Source organism: Macaca mulatta, chromosome 1, assembly GCF_049350105.2.
Source record: "Macaca mulatta isolate MMU2019108-1 chromosome 1, T2T-MMU8v2.0, whole genome shotgun sequence".
Classification (NCBI taxonomy): Eukaryota; Metazoa; Chordata; class Mammalia; order Primates; family Cercopithecidae; genus Macaca; species Macaca mulatta.
The window spans coordinates 169,432,617-169,459,071 of NC_133406.1; the positions used below are offsets into that span (position 1 = coordinate 169,432,617).

Below are 26,455 nucleotides of genomic sequence, written 5' to 3' on the forward strand. Positions count from 1 at the left end.
CCCAAAACCTCTTCCTGTTCAGGTCCAAGAACAATCTTTTTGTGTTCTTTCTTGTCAAAGGTTACATTCCTGGCTAATTTCATATCTCCTACTAAAAGAAAAATGCAGCAATGCCGTTATTACTCACAATGCCATGGCTCTTTGGTAACTTTTGTATTGAAACATGATAAATTTTCTTGCCTCTGCAGTTCTCTAATACCATTTATTTAATGCTGGTTACATTATTACTCATGTAATAATGCAATCATTCATTGTGCCACCCATGAACATTGGCTTCCAATGATTCTCTCAAAGGTTGGTGCTGTTTCATTAATGATGATCACGAATGCAGCTCTTACCCAGGTTATTGAGGGAAACATGAATCACAATTCACTTTCTGATTATTGAATTTACTGTTTAGATTTTTTTGCAGCCTAAACACAAGAAAATATTTCTTCCAATTATATCTTCTCTTGAACTCATGAAGCCATTTTCACTGCATTCCTGAAGTGTGATCTCTTTTTATGTCGATCATCCCTGCTTTCTGCATACCACCACCACCAGCAGGGAGAATACATGAAGGGCCCAATGGCATGGTTAAAAAAAAAATCTCGTTCATTGAAGGAATGGTCATTCAGAAGGCACAATTTAAGATCATCCAGGAAGAGCAAGCCATTGCCATATCTGTCAGAAGCAGGAAAAATCCTTGATTAGAATGGCCCCCTAGTGTTGCAAAACAATGATTTCAAAAGTTCTCAAAAAGAGGGTTAGAGAGTTAGGTGAGGCCATCCCAGAAGTGCCTGATACCTGGCATAGAACCTGCAGAGAGGTTGGGATGGTGCCCTGGTTGTCAGTGGTAGACTATGCTTACAGATTTAAAGATACCTGCTGCCTTCATCACAGCCCTTTAGTGCCATGGACCACATGTGGCACCACAATTAGAACCTAGTTGGGCCTGAGTGGATGCATGGGCCCATTCGTGAAGCACAAGGCCAAGGACTGGAGTTGAATCCCAACTCTTTCCATAGCCAGAGCCCTGAGCTCATCCTATCTCATTTGTGAATGACAATCATCTAAAATCTCACTTGATCCTGCAAAAGAAATACCATGCTGGCCAGCAGGAACAATCTTCTTACCATGCCACTCTTCTGGCTCTGAGTCCCAGTCCAGGATTCTAAGATGATCTCAGAGGCATACATCCCAGAGCTCCTCAGGGAATCTGGGTGGCCACGTCATGAGGTCAGAGAAGAGAATAGGAGAGCACTGCAAACGGGATAAAATGGGACCAGGTCAGAGGCACATACCGATCCAGTAATGGGGCATTCCTCCCTAATGGCACTGCAACCCTGGCCAGTCTCAGTATTGGGAGAAAGAATTAAAAGTTTCAAAGGAGGCCCCCAAAGTGTTAAGTAGTCCCTGAGGGATTTGGGTGGCACTGGCTACAACACATTGAATTCAGGGATAAGGGGCTGTGAAATACTTTCAAGAGTAGACTAAAGAGGAAACAATATATTTAACGGAAACTATAACATCTTAGAGGAGAAAGGGAAATTTACGGGACATTCCAGGTGATGACACATTTGTAGCTACGTCCCACTCACCACCACTGTGGGTGTATCTTAGGTATTTTTATAATAATCAAATAAATGTAACTGTGAACCTCCAGCTTCCCACTGTGAGAATGTTCTAAAACTCTTCGAGTCACCTCCCCAGGGTTTATTCATGATTTTCAGCCTCGGTCCCTTTTGTTTTGCATTGTAATAAATAACACTTACACATCCACATGTGTCTGGTGCTGAAACCTGGCTTGGAAATTTGCAACGTTTTCTCTCCCAAAAAGCACTTTGGGCTTTTATGAAAATCTGTAAACTCCCACTCTATTCCTCTGGGGCTTGTCAAATCAAAACTACATCTTATCTTACATTCTATTTCATCATTGCTCCTGATTTCCAGTCTAATAAAATTGTGTAGTGGTGCGCAAGTATTTGTGACATAAAATTGTGATGTGTCAAAGTTTGTTTGTATCACCTCTTTTTCCCTTCTAGGCTGTATAATATGCTAGTAAAAGTAGGGTTTTTGAGTCTCCAAGAAAAGGATTCAAATTTTGCCTTCATGATTTATTATCTGTGAAACACTAACAAGTTACTTAATCTCCTAGATTTGCTGGGGAGTTTAAAGGTCACCTCGACCCATCCTTTTTTTTTTTTTTTTTTTTTTTTTGAGGTAGAGTCTCACTCTGTTACCCAGGCTGGAGTGCAGTGGTGCCATCTCAGCTCACTGCAAGCTCTGCCTCCCGGGTTCACGCCATTCTCCTGCCTCAGCCTCCTGAGCAGCTGGGACTACAGGCGCCCGCCACCAGGGCCAGCTAACTTTTTGTATTTGTAGTAGAGACGGGGTTTCACCGTGTTAGCCAGGATGATCTCGATCTCCAGACCTCGTGATCCACCCGCCTCCGTCCCCCAAAGTGCTGGGATTACAGGCATGAGCCACCGCGCCTGGCCTACCCGTCCTAATTCTTAAATGGGATCTTCAGCTGGGTCTAGGAATCAAATGGACACGAGACAAATTAAGAGAATATCATGTAAGTGTCATTATTTTTACATGTGCACAGGGATCATTAAGAGAGTAAAGACCTGAAGAAAATGGTCAAAGCAGAGATCTTTTATACATTTTAGACAAAGAATGAGAGATTTGTGAAGAAATGACAGGACAAAAGGATCTGGCGAGAGGCAGTAAATTCTAGGGAAGTCATTAGGAGGCCTATGGTAGGGGTGTGTAAAGCTAGCGGAAGATAACAGTTTCTTCAGTAAGGTCATTTGTACAGGTCCATTGCAGCAATAATTCCCAGTCTCTGGTGATATAGGTTATTTTTGTAACACTGGTACAAGGAAGGCACTCTTCTCAAAGGAATTTTTATGGCTTACTATATGTAGGGAAGGACAGGTCTGATAGCCCTTTCTGCAAACACAGCTTCTCAAGTGCTTTCAGCTTAAAATAATTTTATCCATGTATTTGTGGGTGATCATCATTAACTCCTGCAGCATTTTTTTCCCTGTAAAATAGAGTTAATAACATCTTCCTAGAATGGTAATTGTGAAGATCAAACAGTTCACGAAAAGTCCTTGGCAAATAAGAGGTAAGCAGTTCATATGAGTTAATATTCTTCCTACTTTACTCTGCCAATGCCTTCTGGCCTTCCATATCCAAGCACAGAGCCCTCCAGGTTACCCAGTGCCCATTGATGTGGTATCTTGGCTTCAGACAAGTCCATGCTCACACTTCTAGCTATATAGTCCATTCTTCCAAAGCAATTTATGGTATTTGATTCTCTTGGGAATTCTATGTTGTTCATGACAATGTCAGGAATAAAAGGTTAGTTTAGAGGTTAGCCAGGTTCCAACCTATGCTAGGAGCAAGGTCTGGTTTCACCACTGATTAGTGATTACCTGGGTTAACCACGTAAATCTTGCAATTCAGAATATAACATGGTCTGGATCTTTTTGTCAAAAGCAGTAGCAACAAATAATGAATATTTGGCTTTGACCTTTCACCCAGTGGACTATCTGGGATCCCAAGAACTCCTAGTTCCTTTTCCCAACTCAATCACATTAAAGTGAACTTGCTGCAGCCAATGTGCCAATATCCATTCCCTTGAATTTGGGGATGGAAAATTTGTAGGGAGTAATTACTTGGGACAATTCTGGTCCTTCAGTCTTCCTTGAGTCAAACATTGCTTTGAGACCAATGTTTCTCAAACTATACTCCTTATTACAGTATGCCGCACCACCTTCTCAAAATGTACATGCACACTTCCCACCCACTGAGATTCTGAATTAATCCATCTTGGGTAGAGCTTGGGCATTGCTATGTTTTTTCAATTCAAAGGTGGTTCTGATGTATACCAAATGTTAAGAACCATTGTTGGAGACTGACGATTATATCTGGAGATAACGATATCCCTGCTTTATATCTGGATCTAATTCAGATCCCAGCCCTTCTAGTATTTTTTTTAACTATTCTTCCATTATTCAAAACTCAGTTGCCAATTCAGACACCCTATCATTTGGAGTACGTAAGAATGGGGAGATATAGAAATTCAAATTGGAAAATTAATTAGCCCCTCTAGCCTGTAAGAAAGAAGGATTATATGAGAACAGATAATCTTGAGTAGGAGGTTTGATTCATAAACTAGTCTCTTATTCTATCTACATGCTCCAAGAAGATTTTGAAAGTTCATAATTTTTCTCTTCAACATCAGAGAAGAAGCCATTAGGGTATTTTATAAAACATCCTTGAGCTTCTTAACAAATTATATTTATAAATGCATCCTTTAATGTAGCTGAATCTCTTTTGAAATCAGTTATATATTTAGCCTATTCCACTCTTTAAAACAAAGAGTATTTAAAGTTTACTACTGTGCCAATCATTGTATCTGTTCCCAAACATTTGGATCCCTTTTTCTTTCCTAGCATGTGATAGAATTGCATTTCCCCACCCTTTGAACTCAGGCATAGTCCTGAGGCTTGCTTTGGCCAACAAAATGCAAGTCAAGTGAAGTGTGTCACTACCTGGAAGAAGATTTAACAGGAAGTTCATGCTTTACCATATGCCCTTTCTGTCTCCCAACAATGTTCCAGATAGTGATGGTGTCATCAGCGTGGGTCCCAGAGTAACTAAGATAATGACAGGAAACAGAATTCCTGTTCAGTCCTTGATGAGCAAAACTGTTATTGTTTTATGCCACTGAGATCTGGAGGTTTAAACCTCAGCAACTACCTTAGGTAAAAAATATTTAACCTAAAAAGTAGTTACCTTTACGTTTTACTTTTTTCCTCAGCTTCCTTAAAATTTTGCATGTGTTATTTAACTCTTACAGTGTTACAGAAGTCAGTCTTCCTTTTACTCATATTGTTTATGATTTTCTGAATTTTTATGATATATTTATTCTGCCATTGAAATTTTTAGTTATACTTTATCATTCCACTTAATTTTCTAAATTTTTGCTCTATTATAATGCAGGTCTTTATTCCCTGTTTTTAAGTGTCCATGTCTGAAACTTACGTATTTCTCTTATAACTTGTGTGAGGTGTTGACTAAGATGACCTGAAGTAATTAAAATGCAAAGGAGAATAGAATGGCATTTCCTGTTTTGGTTCCAATATATATTTCCCTCCCACCCCCAGGAAAACAGTAGCCTACATTCCTTAAGTTATACTCTGGATGCTTTTAAGGAGTTTCTGCCAGACCCAGTCAATGAGAAGTGGGTTTTGCTATTTAAATCTCTTTATCAAGTGCTTGATCTTAACTCTCACTTATTTCTCTATTTCACATTTTATTTCATTTGACTCTTAGAAACCTGATACTCAGTAAACTATTTTAGCTTCAGTTTGACTCTATTCTTTCCTCCCATCTTAGCTTTGGCATTTATTTGACACTTTTCTTCTAATAAGGATGGGAGACAATGTTACTGTGGGTTCCACTCTATCTCACCTCATGGTCAGCAGAATGGACCCCATTCTTGTTGGTATCCAACTTTCTATTGGCCCTATAGTACTTCGTGAGCACATTAACAAATAGAGATGAATATTGCATATTCTTCTTAATCGATGTAAGCCTAATTGCTCCTGCAGCATAGCTGTTAATTTTACCCTTACATCCGATGTTTAACGAACTATTTTTTGAAATAGATTTCTTGTTTTGAATAACAAATTTGAAAACTTAAGCCCAGAAAACTAATTTTTTCCTGAAGATGAGAATATTCCTAGCCAATGGAAAATGGCTTCAGCATTTATACATATTTTAACCAATCAAATCTAAACTGCTTGAAATTCCAAGTGTGGGGCAATGGCATAAATATTATTAATAATTCTATGGGTTAGTTCATGGTATATTTTGGTGAGCTACTTAAAGATACAGTATATGAGTGAACTGAAAGATATATATATAGTTCTATATATAGAACTGAAAGTTTTGGTTGGGCATGATGGCTCATGCCTGTAATCTTTGCACTTTGGGAGGCTGAAGAGGGAGGATCTCTTGAGGCCAGGCGTTTGAGACCAACCTGTGCAATATAGTGAGACCCTGTCTCTACAAAACATACAAAAATTAATCATGTGGTGGCGCACAGTTGTCATCCCAGCTACTGGGAGGCTGAGTAGGGAGGATGACTTGCGCCCAAGAGCTTGAGGCTTCAGTGAGCTATGATCACCATTGCACTTCAGTCTGGGTGACAGAGGAAGACCCTATTTAAAAAAACAAAATCAGACTTTTAAAAATAACTCAAATAACTCTAATTCCATTGATAGGAAATGGGAAAATATCAAACCAAATAAATGGTTTTTTTTAATAGAACTGATATGCTCTAATTGCTTTTGTCTTCTGTATCTCTAGCAACTAGATCAGTTTTTGGCACATAGTAGCTATTCCACAAATATTATGTTAATATATGAATAAAAGAATAAATGAATAAATGAATAAATCAGCTCTTCCATTTGTTGAATAAGCTGAATTAGTTTAAATAAGTGTTTTATCCTTTGGGTGACTTGGTATATTAACTTCATAAGTAAACGTTTACTATTAGATAGTTAAGTAATAAATTTCTCAAGGTCTAGAATCTTCAGTTACATATAACCAATGTCTAGAATAGTGCTCAATAAATGTTTGTGGAGGCAAAGAAAAAAGGAATAAATATCAAAAAAAGGAGAAAAGAAAGAAGGAAGAATAATAAAAATGATGGGGAGGAAAGGAATAAAGAATGAAAGGCAAAATAGAGAAGGAGGAAAGAAAAACAGTTATAAAAATAAAGGTGAGCATTCAATTAACAGTTTTATACAGAATATGAAAGAAAATGATAAACTTGTATGTTGGTGTCTGAGGTGTGGAGTCAGGGAAAGAAGGGACAACTTTTGATAGGGATGGGAGGAGTTAATTATTTATTTGATTAACATGAGTAGTAAAACTTACCTTTAAAAAGATTTCTAGAGACCACAGCAATTTTTATATTGGAGATTTGGTACTCTACACTTAGGTTGGCCAGAGAAAAGAAACATATACCAATGGACATGATAATATTGCCTTACTTGGACTGCTTCCAGAATAAATAAAATGTCCTTGTCTAGTGGTTAAAATTTAGTCCTCCCAGGCCAGGCATGGTGCCTCACGCCTGTAATCCCAGCACTTTGGGAGGCTGAGGCAGGTGGATCACCTGAGGTCAGGAGTTCGAGACCAGCCTGACCAACATGGTGAAACCCCGTCCCTACTAAAACTACAAAATTAGCTGGGTGTGGCAGCCCATGCCTGTAATCTCAGATACTCCAGAGCATAAGGCAGGAGAATTGCTTGAACCCAGGAGGCAGAGGTTGCGGTGAGCCGAGATTGCACCATTGCATTCTAGTCTGGGCAAGAAGAGCAAAACTTCGTCTCAAAAAATAAATAAATAAAAGTTTAGTCCTCCCTAGAGGAAGTTGTGCTTGATAACACCTCACAAGAAACCTCTCAAACCTATGGCCATTTATGTGAAATCTCATAGAAAAAGTGTTTTGGACTATTTAAGAAAGATGGCCTGAAAATTAATGTAAATATGCTGGTGAAAATGAATGGAAAATTGTTCCAACTTCAAATTCCACCAGAACTCAGAAGGGGTCTTTCTGAAAGTTTATAGGGCAAAACTTTCCTTTATCTTATGAAAAAATCTTTGCCATCTTTTAAAAACATAGACTTTTATTCACAAATGTTGGCCAACTTTTGTTGTATGTTGACACTATGTATATAGCTAAACATTTTGGCCAAAGCTAAAATGTTCAGCACATAGCTAACTTGGTTACAGGTATAACCATGTGGAGATCAATGAACATTTTGCACTGGTTTAAAAAAAAAAAAAAAAAAGGCCGGGCGCGGTGGCTCAAGCCTGTAATCCCAGCACTTTGGGAGGCCGAGGCGGGCGGATCACAAGGTCAGGAGATCGAGACCACAGTGAAACCCCGTCTCTACTAAAAATACAAAAAAAAAAAAATTAGCCGGGCGTGGTGGCGGGCGCCTGTAGTCCCAGCTACTCAGGAGGCTGAGGCAGGAGAATGGCGGGAACCCGGGAGGCGGAGCTTGCAGTGAGCTGAGATCGCGCCACTGCACTCCAGCCTGGGCAACAGCGTGAGACTCCGTCTCAAAAAAAACAAAAAAAAACAAAAAACAAACAAACAAACAAAAAAAAAAAGTAGAAAAAAACATGATTTTTTCCTATCAACTGGGTAAAAGTTTAACATACTCATTTGTTCATCAGTGATTAAACATCTGCATACGTGTGTGTACACACACATATGATCTTTAATTAAAAGCTTTTAATCCAGGTAGAGTTCAAAAACAAAATTAAACATTTTGGAGGATGATGAAACTTAATGTTAGATTGGCTGGGCATGATGGCTCATGCCTATAATCTCAGTACTTTGGGAGACTGAGGCAGGCTGATTGCTTGAGCCCAGAAGTTCGAGACTAGCCTGGGCAACATAGCAAGACCCCATCTAAAAAAAAATACAAAAATTAGCTAGGCATGGTGGCACATGCCTGTAGTCCCAGCTGCTTGGGAGGTTGATGTAGGAGGATCACTTTAGTCCAGGAGTTTGAGGCTTCAGTGAGTCATGATCACACTACTGCACTCTAGCCTAGAGTGAGACTCCATCTCAAGAAAAAAAATTAAATTTCTTTTCAAGGACAGCAATTCTCCTTTACACCTTGCATTTCCCGTTTCATAATATATAGTCATTCGTTAATTTAATAAATATTGTGTACCTATTGATACAGACAGGAGACAGGAAAATACTGGGTAGAAGAGGGTGGTTCCCTAGCAAAGGCCCCACCCTCAACCCTGGAAACCCATGACCCTAAATGGGAACAGGCATTCCTGGTTTTGCACACAAAATGTTGCCTTTTGGTCCACCACGTCACCTATCCTGTACTCATATAAACCCCAAACCCATGGCTCCACAAGGAGATAAGTAGAAGAGCCAAGGAGCAGAAGAATGGTGTGACAGAGAAGGAAAAAAGAGAAGGAGCATCTGAGCATCTAGAGGAGTCCAGCTGGGGACAGAGAGGAGTTTGGCCATGGGACAGCCGAACTCCAAGGGAAGATTATCTTCCCACTGCATCCTCCTTCCAGCTCCCCATCCTGCCAACCGAAAGCCACGTCCACCACTCAGTAAATCCCCCACATTCACCACTCTTCAAGTCCGTGTGTAACCTGATTCTTCCAGGATACTAGACAAGGGTCTGCGTACCAAGCAGGCACTGAGCTGGTTAACACTTAAGCCTCTTCTGAGGACAGCAGAGCCAAAGGAGCACTGTAACACTGGCATTTCAAGCGTCACAGACACCCAACCCTAGACACTGCCATGGGGCCAGAGCCAAAAAACACTCACCCTAGTTCCTGCAGCTGCCCATCTGCATGCTCCCTTTCCTGTAAGGGTTTTGAGCTCATGGTAGCCATACAGAGAGCCACATCCCTGTCACACATCCTGCAAGGTGGGTCAGGGAACGCTCTCATCTCACTATTATGTATCAGACACTTAAACATACTTCACAATGGTTTATGGAGATAGGAGATTTAAAGAAAAGACATGATACAATGTCAAATAGTAATACGTTCTGTGAAGAAAAATAAAGCAGGGTGATATGGTTTGGCTATGTCCCCACCCAAATCTCATCTTGAATTGTAGTTCCCATAATTCCCACATGTCATGGCAGGAACTTGGTGGGAGGTAATTGAATCATGGGAGTGGTTACCTCCATGCTGTTTTCATGATAGTAAGTTCTCATGAGATTTGATGGTTTCTAAGGGGCTTTTCTTCTTTTGCTTGGCACTTCTTCCTGGTCCCATGTGTATAAGGAAGTGTTTGCTTCCCCTTCTAATATGATTATAAGTTTTTTGAGGCCTCCCCAGCCATGCAGAACTATGAGTCAATGAAACCTCTTTACTTTATAAATTATCCAGTCTCAGGTATGTCTTTATTAGCAGCATGAGAAGAGACCAATATGGTAAATTGGTACCACAGACAGTGGAGTGCTGCTATAAAGATACCCAAAAATGTGGAAGCAACATTGGAACTGGGTAACAGGCAGAGATTGGAATAGTTTGGAGGATTCAGAAGAAGACAGGAAAATGTGGGAAAGTTTAGAACTTCCTAGAGACTTGTTGAATGATTTTGACCAAATGCTGGTAGTGAGATGGACGATGAAGTACAGTCTGAGGTGGTCTCAGATGGAGATGAGGAACTTGTTGGGAACTGGAGTAAAGGTCACTCTTGCTATGCTTTAGCAAGGAGACTGGAAGCTTTTTGGCACTGCCCTAGAGATCTGTGGAACTTTGAACTTGAGAGAGATTATTTAGGGTATCTGGTGAAGGAAATTTCTAATCAGCAAAGCATTCAAGAGGTGACAGAGCATAAAAGTTTGAAAAATTTGCAGCCTGATGATGCAGTAGAAAAGAAAAATCCATTTCCTGGGGAGAAATTCAAGCCTGCTGCAGAAATTTGCATAAGTAACAAGGCGCCAAATGCTACTCACCAATACAATGGGGAAAATGCCTCCAAGGCATGTCATGGCAGTCCCTCCCATCACAGGCCTGGAGGCCTAGAAGGGAAAAATGGTTTCCTAAGCCAGGTTCAGGGCCTCCCTGCTGTGTGCAGCCTCAGGAGTTGGTGGCTTGGTGCCCTGTGTCCCAGCTGCTCCAGCCATGACCAAAATTGGCCAAGGTACAGCTCAAGCCATTGTTTCAGAGGGTGCAAGCCCCAAGCCTTGGAAATTTCCACTTGTAGTTGAGCCTGCAGATTTACAGAAGACAATAACTGAGGTTTGGGAACCTCTACCTAGATTTCAGAGGATGTATGGAAACACCTGGATGTCCAGGGAGGAGTCTGCTACAGGGGTAGAGCCCTCATGGAGAACCCCGACTAGGTCAGTGCAGAAGGGAAATGTGGGGTTGCAGCCCTCACACAGAGTCCCCTCTGGGGCACTGCCTAGTGTAGCTGTGAGTAGAGGGCTACCATCCTCCACACCCTAAAATGGAAGATCCACTGATTGCTTACACTGTGCACCTGGAAAAACTGCAGACACTCGACACCAGCCTGTGAAATCAGCTGGGAGGCAGGCTGTGTACCCTGCAAAGCCACAGTGGTGGAGATTCCCAAGGCCATGGGAGCCCATCTCTTGCATCAGTGTGACCTGGATGCCAGACATGAAGTCAAAGGAGATCATTTCAAAGCTATAAGGTTTGACTGCCCCACTGGATTTCAGACTTGCATGGGGCCTGTAGCCCCTTCATTTTGGCCAACTTCTCCCATTTGCAATGGGTGTATTTATCCAATGCCTCTACCCCCATTGTATCTAGGAAGTAATTAACCTGCTTTCAATTTTACAGGCTCGTAGGTGGCAGGGACTTGCCTTGTGTCAGATGAGACTTTGGACTTGGACTTTTGGGTTAATGCAGGAATAAGCTAAGCCTTTGGAGGACTGTTAGAAAGATAAGATTGTGTTTTAAAATATGAAGACATGAGATTTGGGAGGGGCCGGGGCAGAATGATATGGTTTGGCTGTGTCCCCACCCAATCTCATCTTGAACTGTAGTTCCCATGATCCCCATGTGTTGTGGCAGGGACCCAGGGGAAGTAATTGAATCATGGGGGCAGTTACCTCCATGCTGCTCTTGTGAGAGTAAGTGAGTTCTCACAAGATGGTTTTATAAGGGGCTTTTGCCCTTTTGCTGGGCACTTCTTCCCCCCACCATGTGAAGAAGGACATGTTTGCTTCCCCTTCTGTCATGATTGCAAGTTTCCTTAGGCCTCCCAGGCCTGTAGAACTGTGAGTCAATTAAATCTCTTTCCTTTAAAAATTGCCCAATCTCAAGTATGTCTCTATTAGCAGTGTGAGAATGGACTAATACACAGGGGAAGGGTATAAATAAAGGTGGTGGAATATTGATTATAGTCAGGATAATAATGGAATATTTCCCTGAGGTAACATGTGAGCAGACTTGAAAGAAGTTGGGGAGTTAGCCAAGCGGCTATTTGGAAGCCATCATGGGCAGAAATAATGAAAAGCTAAAGTGGTGGCATCAGATTTAAGGAACATTCAAGAGCTGTCATGACTGACACTGAATCAGTAAGGGAGAGAGTAGGAAGAGAGTAGATCACAAAGATAGACAGAGCCTACTTCTTATAATTAGTGGTACTCAACAAATGGGAAGAAAGCAGTTCACCCTTCCAGATGCTGTTTGGCAGTGGGTAGAGACATTTTTTGTTGTTACAACTTACAGGGAGTTATGTTGACATCTAGTGGGCAGAGACCAGAGATGCTGCTAAACATCTTACAATGCACAGAACAGCCAACCCACAGCAAAGAATTACCCCACTCAAAATGTCAATAGTGCTTAGATTGAGAAACCCTGATAGAGGACACTGATTTTCAAACCTGTATGCACAATAGAGTCACCTAGAGAGCTTTTAGAAATATTGTACCTGTGGTCTTACCCAGAGAGTCTAGTTGGCTTTAGGGTCTAGGCATCAATCCTTTTTCAAATGTAGATAAAGGATTAGAAAACTAGTGTGGAACAAGATAAGCACTCACTATGCTTAAAGTCAATTAAATACCTAATTGCTTTCTTTCTTTCTTTCTTTCTTTCTAGACTGTAAGTCTCATGAGGCCTGGGACTCTGATTTTCTTGTTCTCAGCAGTATCTCATTCTAGCATAGTAACACACCATAGAAAGAAGAGAATTGAAATTGAAACATGAAATCAAAGCATTACATATAATGATTTAATGATCCTCATAAACAGCTTTATGAGTGACTTAAATTAAAATGGTCCATGAAAGAGTTAGTTAGAACTTCTTACTTAAGCAACAAGGTTTTAGCATCCAAGTTGCTGTAGTTAAAATTTTTTATTACCCATTTTCTTCCAGGACTAAGCAATATCACAAACCTCTATTGCTTCCAATTTCTTCTATATATTAAACACATATACCTGGTCATGCCCAATACTTCCTGTATCTTAAAATGGTTTGTCATCATGGTTGCCTGAGTTGATATACAAAGAATTCAAATTTTTATAGTTTTTTATTTTTAGACAGGGTCTTGATCTGTCACCCAGGTGGGAGTGTAGTGGCACTATCACAGCTCATTGCAGCCTCAACTTGCAGGGCTTAAAGGATCCTCCCACATCAGTCTCCCAAGGAGTTGGGACCTGTGCACAGCTAAATTTTTTTTATTTTTGTAGAGACAGAGGTCTTGCTATCTTACCAAGGCTGGTCTCAAACTCCTGGGCTTAAACAATCCTCCCTTCTTGGCCTTCCAATATGCCGGGATTACAGGCATGAGTCACCATGCTAGGCTGATATTTGCCTAATCTATTGATACTAGGCACCAAGAAATACTTTTGTCCCAAGATTTCAAGGGAAGCGTCAGCAATCAAAAGAGGATATAGAATGTCAAAAGATGCTAAGAACTCACAAGATTAAAACAGAGGAGAGGGGAGACGTCCAAGGGAAAGCATCTGCTAAATAACCAGCACTCTTCCTCTGTCTTCTTCTTGTGAATTTTTATCATTTTTTGACTTTCCATGTAGCAGCAAATGTGATCATTTTAAAATAGCAGTACCCTGCTTAGAACCTCCAATGATTTCCCACAGATTTACAATAAAATCTAAACTCTTTAATATGCCCTACAAAGCCTTAGATGATGTGTCTCCTGTCTGCCTCTCTCATCTCTTCTCTTACCAATCTTCCTCCTGCCTAGAACGCTTCAGCAATACTGGCTGTCTTATGTCCTCTGGTCTGACAACCTATATTTAGTCTAGCCTTAGGGCCTTTAGCCTACCAGGAATCTCGTCCTCCTAAAATAAAAATACACAGGGCTCTTCAAATGAATAACATGATTTGCTATTTAACTTGTAGCCTAACAACACCTCCTCAAAGAAGCCTTCCCTATTCATTTAAACAGCTCCAACCACTCTCTATCATACCACTCCACTTCACTGCATGTAACACTTGGCTTGATATTTTTCTTCCTTACTTACAAAGTTTTGTGTTTGTTTCCTGATATGGTTGGGCTCTGTGTTTCCATCCAAATCTTATTTTGAATTGTAATCCTCATGTGTCAGGGGAGGGATCTGGTGGGAGGTGATTGAATCATGGGGGTGGATTTCCCCCAGGCTGTTCTCATTACAGTGAGTGAGTTCTCAAGAGATATGATGGTTCTAAAAGTGTGGCATTTTCCCCCTCACTCTCTTTCCTGCTACCGTGTGCTTCTCTTTTGCCTTCCACTATTATTGTAATTTTCCTGAGACCTCCCCAGTCATGTGGAACTATGAGTCAATTAAACCTCTTTTCTTTATAAATTACCCAGTCTCAGGTAGTTCTTTACAGCAGTGTGAGAACAGACTAATATATTTCCCTACTCCATCACAACATAAGCTTTATGAGAGTTCAGACTTTGTCTGCCTTGCTCGTTATTGCTTTCTGAGTACCTCAAACAATTCCTATCACATAGTAGGCACTCAACTAAGTTTAGTAGATGAAGAACTCAAGATTGATCTCTGAACCTGGAACTCTGAATCTGGTCCCCAAATCCACTTCCCAAGCAACACAGAGAATGGCCTATAAAAACTAAATTTCACTGTCAAGCCAACAAGCCAGAAAAAAAAATCCATTGTTTCCAAAAAGACAAAACCAGAGACATGTTAATAAGGCAATAAATTTTCCTCCAAAATGAGTTTAAAGTGCATTGTATCAAAGTAAAAGTAATGGGATTCCTTTTTTTGGGGGGCGGAGGGGCAAGCCCACCAACAGCCTGGTTCTCATGAGTGAGAAGGCTGAGCTAGAATTGGAGGACCCGGGGTTATAACTGCTTTTAGCCTCTCTTGGACTTCAGTAGAAAGGAGTCTTCGGCCCTTTCAGAAGAAGGAATTATTATAGCTTGTGGTGGCACAGAAGAGAACAATACTCCTGGGAGCACAGAAGACACATACAAGAGAGGCAAGAAAAAGGGCCATTCTGAGGACAGTGGATACTAGAGGGAGAGAAAACACAGAGAAAGTTTTAGCTGAGGTCAAATTTCATTAAGCTTGAAATTTTATTTAGAAGCAGTTCTGAAGGTACCATTATTATTTACTTTGTCATGTACCTCTCATTATAGACATTTCTTCATCCCCAATATATATTTAGAAAAAAAAAGCCCTCAAGTTACTATACAGAGTTCTAAATGAAAAAATTAAAATATCATAAATGTGTAAGCTAGAGAGTATACTATGCCAATTTTTGCCTGGAATTTGCTTGCAACAAGTAAATGTCAACTCTAAGATCTCAAAATGGAACATAAGATGGTACTACTGTATTTAATTCATAATGGCATTCAAGCATGCTACAATGAGACACATTACCAAATTGCAAATGATTTCAGGTTCTGTACATACAGATGGATCTTGCCTAAGGTGTTTAAGTGCTAAGAGTCAATAGGTTAAAACAAATATACTCTAGATGGCATTAATTTAAGTTAAAAGTTTTAAAATGGAAAGTGCTCTTCCACTAAATGGTAATGTTGTTCCCTAACAAACTGCTAAATCATGCCCTTGTCAGAAGAAATAAGCCAGAGTAACAAAAGATGTGCCCCCAAGTGCCTGAGAGGCAGAGTGTAGCATATTAACTAAATCACGCCTTTCAAACTGCACTTTTCTTCCTTCCTGCTAGGTAGCATATCCAAACAGGATCTATACAGCTTCTATGCTCGCATAGCTCAGCACAAATACATGTTACAATGGGAGGGTTCAGACACCTGCACACATGCATAGGAATAAGGGGTCATACCACCTCTGGTCCTCTGAGATATGAGAGATGCCTTTTAAACCCTGTAAGATACCACCTGATCTAAGGTCTTGAATTCCCAAGAGTGAGAATTGGTGGGAATCAAAGAGAGTATTGTGCTCAGACTTTCTTGCTCATTGTAATATCAATAATTTAAAAGCATTGTCCTTACATCAAACCTCCCTAGAGTACATTTCTTCCATTGCATCATGGGATATTTCCATGATTAATTGGTCTTCTTTCTGATTCAAACACAGTCCTTCCCTAAAGACACAATACTTTCCTTCTAGCATGGCTGAACCCCTCCCTCCCAGTAGATTGCTTACCAAACAGATAAAAATGATATAAAAACTGATGCTTGATCTTATTATAGGTAGGTTTTCAATGAAAGCTTAAAGGTGTGCACAATTTCTCCAAGAAGGAAAGAAAAGTGTTAATTAATGTTCATACTTGAGGAGGAAGCCTGATCAGGAAGATTCTCGTTTTTATTTCCAGTAGTGACAAAGGCTTTGCAATGATTCTTCCCTTCTCTAAAAAGCCTACAAGAAGATGTTTGTGACTAGCTTTCTGTGGCTGAGGTCACTATACACAGGACCTTCCCTTGAAAATCAGGCATAATGACACAGTCATAGGATCTGGAGGATGGTATAGAGGAAGGTGAGGAAGGGTGGTGTGGAAAAATTCATATCAAGTGAGAAGACCTGCATTCAAGTTCCACAATTAATCAGTTATCTTCCTTTGCCTCAATTATTTCATCTCTCTGAGCCTCATTTACATCTGTAAAACTAGGATGATAATGACTAGCTTACAAAGGTTTTGTACTGTTACTGCTTTCACTGAACAGTTAGTGTCCCTATTCTAAGTGCTTAGAGCAAAGAAGGTGGAGGAGCAGGAGGAGAAAAAGACCTGGGCACTTTAAAGCCTTAACCATAGTAATGAGAACAAACATAGAAATAGATAATTGGGTGTAATATGATATGCCACGAGATAGATTCTGACAACTGGGACCAGATGGACATAATTCCTCATGAAACTATAAAAATATCACCACCACGATGACTGTCCTACCATAATTTACAGAGAAAGGAGGAGAGATTCTGTGAAAATTCTGAATTGATTGAAATTTAATCTGAAGTGACTACATTTATGTAGAATCTACTTGGAATAGTTTTTCTGTAACCAAACAAAACGGACATGAAAGGGAGATTAAGTGGTATTCTTAGATCAAGGTCTCTAGAAGTAGACGGTGCACCAAGCTCCATGCAAATGAATCATTAGGGAAGTACTCCTGAGAAAAATCAATAGAGAGAGGGGGAAGCAGAGCATGGAGGAGAAAGAAGCTAAGTAAGGCTTTAGGCAAAGTCCTATACAAAATAGCTTTAGCCTATGCCTCAGAGTGGTCCTGTCCCTTGATTGAGACTCTCTCACCATTCAGTCATTGGTTAACAGCCACGTGGGATGAATGTAGTTCCCAGGCACCACCAGTTCTCTGGGCTTCTGGGCAAAGGCATAGTAGTCCAGGGGCATACTCTGAAGAAGAATCACAGGTGCAAGTTGAGGAAAGCAGAGGCACACTCAAGTCAGGGGAAGAGGGCACAAAGTAGTACAAGGAATACTAGGGGCTACAGGAGGAGCATTGAACTGGAGGCACAGAAGTGCCAAGTTACACTCCTCACACCTCAGAATGTGCTCTCAAGTATTATTATTGCAATATAACCACAAGATAGAAATATTAGAAATATAAATAGAGGACAATCATGGAAGCACCAAGGAGGCAGTGACCAATTCTTTCTGAGGGAAACAAGAAGATGTTTAACAGACTGTATGATCCCTCCCTTAAGGGGCCTTTGGATTTACAGGAGTGTCTGAAAAGGTGACTGAGTCTGGGGTCAAGGCTCCATCCTGTGGAGTGATTATCTCACATGCCTAGGGACAAAGTCAGAAGTCAAACTCTATCTAAAATTAGCAGTGAAATTCAAGTCACAAAATCTAAATCCATTTTTAGAAACAAAAGGTTGGGAGTTCAGCCATTATAAGAAAAGTGTCAGAGACAAGGAGCCAGATGATGAAAATTACACATGAGACCTGCCCGTTTACCAGGGGCAGAGCAAGGCAGGGCAGGGTTGTCCTGGGAAACATGATGGGTAGGTGGTGAGAGACATCAAGGAGGAGCATCCAGATGTCAGGTCAGGGTCAAGTCTTAATGAAATGTATGTGTTTTCAGATACAAATAGAGCATATGGCATTAGAGAAAGAAAAGCTGTGCATGGAGCTAGAAATTATTGTGGCTTGAATTTAATGGACATGGTGAAGAGAGGGAGAGGAAGTTCAGGAAACTGAAGAGGTCATTTTTCAGCTGACTTCTCCAAGACCCTGTAAGCCATTCTGAAAGATTTTCACCTAGTCCAGTGGCCAATAGAGCGTTTGTTGTTGTTGTTGTTGTTTTTAATTTTTAGGAAGATTATATAGAGGATAAATTAGAGTGGAGAAAGAGAGAAACAGGGTTGAAGATTGTTGCAAAAATCGAGGTGAGAGATAATAGACAATGAAATTAACATTCTCCCCAAAGAATATGTAGATCAAGGAACTAACCCAAAGGAAAATATACCAGGCCATTCTTAAAAGTTCTTTATCTCTTTGCATTCTATTTGTGTAGTGGTTACTGCTGAGGGAGGAAACAAAAATTTCATCTATTTTTTAAAACTCTGCAAAAGGCTTGATCTTGCAGAAGATCAAGATACTTACTTGTGATGAAATAGAAACTCGATTCCTTTCTAGCAAATAAAAAACAGAAAACTACCTAATGAAATAAAATCCTGGCTCAGGTTTGGGATATTGGGAAAATGACAGTAAAGAAATGATTGAAATGTTTCAAACTGCAGAGAATACTAACATAAGTTGACTATACAATGGTCAAATGATAATTTTTAGTAAGTAAAAGTCATTAATGGATGATAACAGAAAATCTATAAGCACCTACCTACTAGATTTCAGGTAAGGGGCAAGATTAAGGAGTTACTTGGGGCTAGAATCAATAGAACTTTATTGCAGATTGCACACATGAAATGAGGGAGATGGAAGAGTCCACTGGGAGGCTTAGGAATTGGAACTGAAGGAGGAGGAGCAATATGGGAAGAGTGAGGCAAATGGAGAGTTCACTTTTGCCCATGCTCAGCATTCAAGTTGGAGATGCTGAGTAGGTGGTTGGAAATATATGTTACTTTAGGGAAAAGGTGGCTCTAGAGATATAAATGTAAGATTATCACTGTTTAGATTGTACCTCAGTCCTAGAATGAGTAGGAGTTTAAAGAGAGAAAATAAACATTCTAAGAACAGAACTATGGGAAGCTACAATATTTAAGCTACATTTCATGGAAAGAGGGAGATTTAATAAAGGACTTAAGGATTTTATTTGAGTGGCCAGAAAGGTTAGAAATGAGTGGTATTCTGTAAGCCAACAAAAGAAAAAGTGTCCAGAATGAAAATGCAACTATGACTGCCTAGGACTAATGATGGCCCCGCTATGTACTCACTGAAGGGCAAGTAACTTAATCTCTTTGTGCCTAAATTTCCTCATTTGTAAAATGGGAATAATAACGCCTACTCTATAGGGCTATTCTGAAAACTAAACAATTTAATAAATGGAAAGTGCTTAGTGCAGGGCTAGGCAAAGAGCAAATGCCATGTGTGTTAGTAAAAAGAAAACAAAGTGATGCCGAGACATCGCTTTCAATAAATTAGTTAATGCCCGAATACAGTTCATTGGATTTGACTACTAGCAGGTCACTGTTATGGGTGAAAGGTACTGTATATAAAAGCACACACTTAAAATAGTTATCATTTAAATTATTTTCCTTTTTGCTTATTATTTAGAATTTCTGAAGATAAGAGAGAAAATGATGGTAATGTCTTTATAAAGAAAAAATAAAACAGCTAACCCATGTTTCAAAATATACCGAAAACTAGATTAAAGGTGAATTTAATACAGTAAACTAAAGTATAGAATTATCACCCACACAAATGTAAAAGACACATGGGGTTTTTGTTACTAACAATATTAGGTGTCTGAAATCTCACTGGAGTTATTTTAGAAACACAGATGGTCAGACAGATGTATGCTGTATGTGAATATGTGAAAAGTAAGTGACACAAATTATAGCTGGGATAGTCACCTTAAATGTATACATCTTTCTTTCTGATTATGCCATTTAATGAAAAATGGATACATCTCTACAGAAAATAAATATTTATTTATAGCATTAATATGCGTAAGTATCATTTATATATTTTTATGGCCGGAAATTATTGTTATTCTTCATACTTAGCACTTATGGAATGTTTATTGTGTGTGAGCAATTACTAAGTATGTTATATGTATTCATCCATTTAAAGTTCACACCAACCCAATGAGGTAGTTCTTACTGACAACTCCATTTCACATGCAAGGAAACTGAGATACAGAGAAGTCAAGCAATTTGACTTTGGTTGCAATCCTAACAAGTAGCATGGCAAAGAATGAATCCAAGCAGGCTGGCTCCAGAGTCCATGCATTTATTTAGTTGTTATGCTACACTGCCTCTAGAATAAGGAGGAAATAAAAATAAATAATATAAAAAGAGTCCATGTTACCTTTCAGAGATCTGTCATATTTTGTTATGTACTAAATTGTGTCCCCTGCAAATTCATATGTTGAAGCTCTAACCCCTACTACCTCAGAATGAGGCAGTTTTTGGAGACAGAGCTTTTAAAGAGGTAATTAAGTTTAAATGACATCACATGGGTGAGCCCTAATCCAATCTGACTGGGGTCCTTATAAGAACAGAAAATTTGGACACACAGAGAGTCACCAGGGATGCACATACAGAGAAAAGACCATGCAGGGACAAAGAAAAACAAAAAACAAAAAAACAGCCATCTGCAAGCCAAGGAGAGAGGCCTTGATGGGCACCAAACCTGCTGACAACCTGACCTTGGATTTCTAGCCTCCAAAGCTGCGAGAAATAAATTTCTATGAAAACAAGTTTCTAATATATAGTTTATAATTCTTTGTTATAGCAGCCCAAACTGACTAAGAATCATGTGAGCCTATTCCTCATAATACATCTCCGTGTGTGTGTGTGTGTGTGTGTGTGTGTGTGTATGTGTGTATGTCTGTATTTGTACCAGTTTGTTTTCACACTACTGTAAAGAAATATTTGAGACTGAGTAATTTATAAAGGAAAGAAGTTTAATTGACTCACAGTTCCACATGGAAACTTACAATTATGGCAGAAGGTGAAGAGGAGGCAAGGCACGTCTAACATGGCAGCAGGAGAGAAAGAGAAAGAGCAAGGAATCGCCACTTAAAACCATCAGCTCTCATGAAAACTCCCTCACTGTCATGAGAACACCATAGGGAAAATCCGCCCCCATGATCCAATCACCTCCCATCAGGTCCCTCCCCTGACATATGGAAATTACAGCTGGAGATGAGATTTGGGTGGGGACACAGAGCCAAATCAAATCAGTATGTTTGTTTTCTTTCTAATTCTCTTTTCACATAACATGTATTTATTTTATATCATAGTATTTAAAATTGTTGATTTTATCTTATAGTATTTATATTATGGGATATTAAAAGGAAGATAAAACATCACTCAAGAAATTTACCTCCAACCAGGCATGGTTGCTCATACCTGTGATCCCAGCACTTTGGGAGGCCAAGGCAGGCAGATCATTTGAGGTCAGGAGTTCAAGACCAGCCTGGTCAAGATGGTGAAACCCCATCTCTACTAAAAATACAAAAATTCGCCAGGTGTGGTTGTGGGCACCTGTAATCCCAGCTACTTGAGAGACTGAGGCAGGAAAATTGCTTGAACCTGGGAGGTAGAGGTTGCAGTGAGCCAAGATCATACTATTGCACTTCAGCCTGGGTAACAAGAGCAAAACTCAGTGTCACAAAAAAAGGAAAGAAAAGAAATTTAACTCCTCTTCTGGGGAAAGGGTTAGTGTGTTTTTAGTTGTATACAGGATAGGTGTACTATGTTAGGTGGAATTATGACCTTATTATTGTCTTCATTTGGAGATTAAGTATGGTTTAAGAAGATGTGTCTGGGTCCTAAGTTGACATGGAGTAGACTTGTGGTGGTTAATTTTATGTGTCAACTTGAGTGGGCCACAGGGTCCCCAGAGTAGACACGTTTCTGAATGTGTATATGACGGTGTTTCTGGATAAGATTAGTAGTTGAATCAGGGGATTCAGTAAAGTGATTGCCTTCCCCAACACGAATGGCATCATCTAATCCACTGAGGTCCTGAATAGAACAAAAGGCAAAGGAAGGAGAGATTTCTTCCTTTTTTCCTGTCTCATCACTTAAGCTGGGACATCTCATTTTATGTTTTCCTTCCCTCAGACTAGGATTTACATCATTGGCTTCTCTGGTTGTAAGGCTTTCAGACCCAGACTGAATTACATCACTGGATTTCCTGAATATCCACCTTGCAGATAACAGACTGTGGTATTTGTCATTCACAACTGCATGAGCCAGGTCTTCATAATACATCTCATACATTTCTTTCTCTCTCTCTCTCTCTCTCCCCGCCCCCATGTATATAGAGGGCCAGGTACAAGCAGGCAATAAAAACTAAAGAAAAATTTTGCCTATATATAAACATAGATACATACATACATACATATCTATATGTGTGTGTGTGTGTGTGTATGTGTGTGTGTATTTTATTGGTTCTATTTCTCTGAAGAACCCTAACTGACACAGGTGCCTGGCTCAGCCCAGACATTTTGTTTACTTTTTTAACTTGGTGTCTAATATTGCTATCCTTCCTATGGATTTATTCAAGACAAATTCTTTCTATCTCCTATTCCAATGGCCACTTTCCAAATCCCTTTATCCAGAGATTGTCTCCGATTCACATATATACTGTCCAAGCATTTCATGTATCTTCCGTAAATAAGCAGTGAAACATTTTTTAAAAGTTCTTCATGAAGTGTCAAGCAAAAAGACTGAGGAAAAATTGGTGTTTCCCTTTAAAATACTACGGGTCAACCATTTGAGGGTACAGGGATTCTGTAACAAGTTATATGGTTACGTCCTAATTGAGTTCTGTGTAAAGGGGTTACCATATGCTTTTTTCAGCTGGCGAGCACTTACCCAGGATTCGTTGGATCTTCTCTTTTTAAGTGAGTAACTCACTTATGGCTCCCTGAGATCTTTTTTCTAATGACCCCTCACAAAAGTTTCAGAAACTTTTGGAAAGTGACATTTATAACCTCTTTATACTTTTTGAGGTAAATGGAATGATTAAATCCTCAGTAGACCTTAATAAGGCTCTATTTAATCAGATTTGGCCTACAGAGAAATAAATCATGAGGGCAGTTTTGTAGTAAATACTATTGTAATGAATGAAGAAGGGTGATACATAGCAAAAGAAAGTAGAATCCACTGAAAGAAAAACCATTTCAGTTCACAACATTTTTGGAGACACATTGCCAGAATGGAGATGGATAGAAATTGTAATTCAAGGATATCCTGCCTAAATAAAGTGAGTTTACATGAAGGACATTGTATTTACAGTATAACTTAAGACTTATTAGCTACCCCAGGATATGAAGAAAACTCAGTTTAGCTATTTTTCTTTTAAAATATGCAATGTGTGCTTGGCTATGTAGATCTTAGCCATTTAAGAAAGCTCAGTTTTGAAATCAGTTTGATTTTTTTTCTATTACATTGTAAGTTTCAGTATATTTTAAGAATTCTCCTACCTCCCTATCTTATGTCAATTTTTAAAAGATTATGTTACCCCACGTTTTGCCATACCCTGAAAATATTGCAACACTACAAAGTTGGCCACGCAGAAAAGCAATTCAAGGTATAAAGTGCAGAACTGACATTAGCACACAAAGTAGATTTTTGCCAGCTAAGAAGGAAACAAGGTCAATAGCTCATTGATGGCAGAGCAGAATGGTGTCACATCTGGTACACAGAGCATGGGACTGAGATTCAAGCAACCTTGTCTATATCCCAGCCAGCCAGCATACTGGTGTTAGAATAGTGTTAGAATTAGTGGCTTCTTATGGGACTTAGTGGAATAAGAATCTGGGTCATGTACAAGCAGGTAATGAAAAGCAAAGAAAAAATTTGCCTGTCTTTTATATTTAATTTACTTTTTTCAAGACAATCCAGTGTTTTCTGGATTATAATGGAGAATAATCAATGTACTTGCCCCAGAAATTCTAATACTATTAAGAGTTCAAGACCATGCAAATAACCTGTGATCATGCAAAACTAAGTTGATTAAACCTACTGCAACAAGAGAAAAAGTAATCTAAAGTGAAGCTTCACAGTTCTCAGAAGAGGTAGGGCATAAAAGAATATATACACATAGGGTTTTGAGGTCTGTGTTCAAACAAGCAAATCTTTCAAGGAGGACACCTTTCAAATCTTTCCAAAGAAGACAACTTGTTAGGATTAAGCAAATTAATTAATGATAATCTGTAACAGACGTGTGGAGAAAACGGTCTTGAGTCTTCATAAGTAAGCTCCTTTGGATAAGCAAGCACTGTGACCAAGTGAGATAACAATTTTCCTGGACAAATTAGTAATTTCCTGAAGCAAACAGTGAAATTACTTACTAGTTTACAAGTCATATATTCCTAGATAAAAAAAATTCCTGGAACAAACAGTTAAGTCGTGTTAAAACAGTCATTCTCAAATCTCAGTCCTAATGGTTAAATTATACAACCACGAAGGACCTTAACTGTCACAGAAAACATATTCTAGTTACCACATTGGGGGTCTCTGTGAAAAGAACAAAAGTGAAAATGAAAACAAATGGTGAGAAGGGAGAGATACTAAAGAAAGAAAGGAAAAAGTGGTATATGATTTTCCAGTAACAAAACCAGTCAAGTGCAGGAGCCAAAAGCAACCGCCGTTGTCACATAAGTCTGTAATTATTCCCAAGGGTATCATTGTGATATGGACAGGAGACAGGGAAATACTGGGTAAAAGAGGGCAGTTCCCCACAAAGGCCCCACCCTCAGGCCTGGATACCTGCAGCCCTAAACAAGAACAGGCATTTCTTTTTTCACACCCAAAAAGTTACCTTTTGGCCCACCATGTCCCCTATCCTGCCCCCATAAAAACCCCAAACCCCAAGCTCCAGGGCAGAGCAGCGGACTGGCAGACCCGCAGACCAGCAGGTGAGAAGATGAAATGACAAACCAGATGGACAGCAGGACACACGGCAGACAAAGAGGAAAGAGGAGGTGCGAGGGGAATCAGGGAACTCTCTGTTTCTATTGCAAGGGTAATCATATGATTTCCGTTATTTGAAAGCGGGTGTTAAAATAAGTTACACGTTTTAACATATTTACAACTGGTGTAACCAGGAACCCAGGCAAACCTGTGGTAATCCAAGTTAAGGCCTAAAAAAGCAAGCTCTACTATAAAATTTAAAAGAAACAATAAATGTCATTACTGTGTGGACTTTAGTTTCAGCTCTGACATGCAAGGAGCTTGGAAGCTACCATTCCCATCCTTGCAATAAGGAAAAAGCTGAACAAATAAAAACTCAACAACTTTTCTTGAACTCATCAGAAAATTGAGATCTCAGGGCAAACCACCATAGTAAAATCTGCAGAAGAAGGAGAAGAAAGAAAATCACAGCTGGCATCACCTTACCTGGAGAAGCAGGCTAGCAGAAATGGTTAACCAGTAACTTGGATGAATTGCTGGAGGCTAAGTTTTGTCTAGCGTGAGAGTGAGAAATTCCAGGGGGTCACAGTCCTAGGGGCCCCACATCATTGGTTTTAACTCCAGGAACTGCATCAGGTTCTCATGGTGAGATGCTAACAACAACAAATCCACACATGGCAATGTCAAGAAGAGGAGAATAACCATTTTGAAATATGCCCAGAACATTCTCCACAGCAGAAGTCTATTCAGTGTAGGCTCCCAGTTGCTGTGGAGAACATTCTAGGCATACTTCAAAATAAGGGAAAGTATCGGGAAAAGACTTGAATAGAGCCTTATCTGAACTGAGAGAAGAGCAATTAGGGCCATTACATAACTCCAACCTTCTCTAGCTCACCTAATGACTCAGTGGGACAGGGAGGGCAAGAGGAGAAGCTGATAAACACTTACAATGGTTACAGACCAGGGATGCAGGCCCACTAAGAGACTAAGACTGAATCATAGGATTACAGAATGTGTCCCCTCACCTACATTTACCACTCCTTAACAGGACTGTAGCATAATAATGGTGGACAATAGCTGAAAGAACTTGAGATGCAGACTCAATTTAAGACAGAGTTGTTAGGAAAACCCAAAGACAATAAGGAAGACAAACATAAGTACATTAGAGGAAAAGAAAGTCTTTCATACCTAGAGCTATAGCAAACATTAAACATGACCTAACTCCCAGTAAGATTAACATAAACCCTCACAATGAAGAGATGTTTACTTCCGTTTCTATTACCTGATACATTATATCTAACTTTCCACAAAATTACAAAGCATGCTACGAAGTAAGAAAAAAACAGTCTGAAGAGATAAAGCAAGTATCAGAATAAGACTCAGAGACAGCACAGATTTTGCAATTATCAGACAGGGAATTTAAAATAACTCTTGTTAATAGGTTAAG

The 26,455-nt window shown here is 39.6% G+C and overlaps 1 long non-coding RNA gene across 1 annotated transcript; it reads right to left on the reverse strand.

Moving 5' to 3' along the window:
* On the reverse strand, positions 1-25,799 carry LOC144332849 (uncharacterized). Its single transcript, XR_013401036.1, has 3 exons — positions 25,495-25,799; positions 1,116-1,242; positions 1-663 (listed from the first exon to the last, which is right to left on the reverse strand). It is a non-coding gene; the product is annotated as an uncharacterized LOC144332849 (long non-coding RNA).
* Between the last annotated feature and the right edge of the window lie 656 nt (positions 25,800-26,455).